The sequence below is a fragment of the Austrofundulus limnaeus genome, unplaced genomic scaffold (genome assembly GCF_001266775.1).
Source record: "Austrofundulus limnaeus strain Quisiro unplaced genomic scaffold, Austrofundulus_limnaeus-1.0 Scaffold179, whole genome shotgun sequence".
Taxonomy (NCBI): Eukaryota; Metazoa; Chordata; class Actinopteri; order Cyprinodontiformes; family Rivulidae; genus Austrofundulus; species Austrofundulus limnaeus.
Window position 1 is genome coordinate 874599 of NW_013952581.1, and position 1638 is coordinate 876236.

A 1638-nucleotide genomic window follows, 5' to 3' on the forward strand; every position below is an offset into this window, starting at 1 on the left:
AAAAGGCTAAATAAAACAAAAATATTGGTAGTAATTTTTGAGTGTGTAACTTTACAAACGGCGCCCCATATTAAAAACTGTAAAAAAAATCTCTTTTTTTTATCCATGTTCCACTCAGTGAGAGCTGAGAAACAACAGAACAGCAGCTGAAAGCTAACAGTAGCTAACACGTGTTAAAGTTGTTGCTCTCTCCTTCTGTTGGGTCATTCTATATAAATATTTCAAAATAAAAGCATCTGAGAAGAAACAGACATTGAAGAGTAGAGTTCTTCTACTATAATTTATTTTTTATCTTTATCTTCAGTCTGACTTCATAAAAATAACAGATTCTAACAGTTGATTTTGTTTTGATAATAAATAAGATACATTTTGTAGCTGAGGAGAAAAGCTCAGTAATAAAAGCCCAAGCAGAGCTGCTGATAGTTTTGTTCTGACCTGATGAAGTCCTGCAGCTTTCATCTGCAAACACACGCTTATTTCTGTTGATGATGAAGAGGAGAGGAAGGTGAAGATGGCGTGTGGGCGAGCTGAAACCTCCCACTGACAAACAAACAGAAGAAAACCTGGATCAGGTCTGATGGAGTCCTCCAGACCCCCTCCTTTATTCAGAACACAGAGGCAGAACAAACTGGATCCTGTCGGTTCTGATCCTGACATCATCTCCCTCTGACACGAACACGTCAAAAACAACTGAAGAAAGAAAAACGACATCTGTTCTCTGCAGAGAGCAGTTAAAGAACAAGAGTCTCCTCAGAGCAGAATCTAAATGTTTCATGAGTTTTGTCTGTTGGCTGCAGAACACAAGAACATTCTTCACTTTCTGCAGACGAAACACTTAAACAGACGACAGAACCTGAGTTTCATTCTGGAAACACAAGAAACTGGTCAAATAAAACCAGTAGAGTCCAAATCAAACAAGAACCTGCTGGAGACCAGTCTGGGCTCCAGACTATTTGCACCGATGCACCTAACATTTTTTCTCAGGTGCACCGAAATTTTCATCCTTGTCGCATTTAACAATGGAGTTTTACACATTCATTCATTAAATCACAGTTCATTAAGGCAATATTAACTCACAAATAATTAGTTAATCTAATAAGCATAAGGTTATTTATTTGAACCAGAATTGTAAGACCTATAAATTAATGAAAAGTATTCAAAGTGATTATATGTAAATTTAAAGTGCAAATGTTTAAGGGCTGAACATCTTATAAACATGTCAAACATTTCATGGCTAAATATCTTAAAGGGATCCATGATTAATTGTAACATTAAACTTTATTTGAGAAACGTTTATTTTAACTGTAAAATCAAGACTGTAAAAATACTGTAGGATGTTTAGTTTTGTAAATTTTTTAAAATATACTTTAACACGGACGGAGCCATTTTATTTACACACAAAGCATTCTGGGTAAATGATGACATCAAATAGGTCCTCGGTGCGAGGCTGCTAGCGAGCTATGTCCACCCTGAAGGTTAATCTTGGACAATATCTGATGATCGACTCTTTTAAATGAAACCAGAGAGCGTTGACAGAGAGGAGAAGGTAGAAATGACTCAGCCTGGAACTGAAAATATGGATGGAGGACAACAGAGCTGCTTCATGGAAGAAGAACGTAATGTTATGCATATAACTAC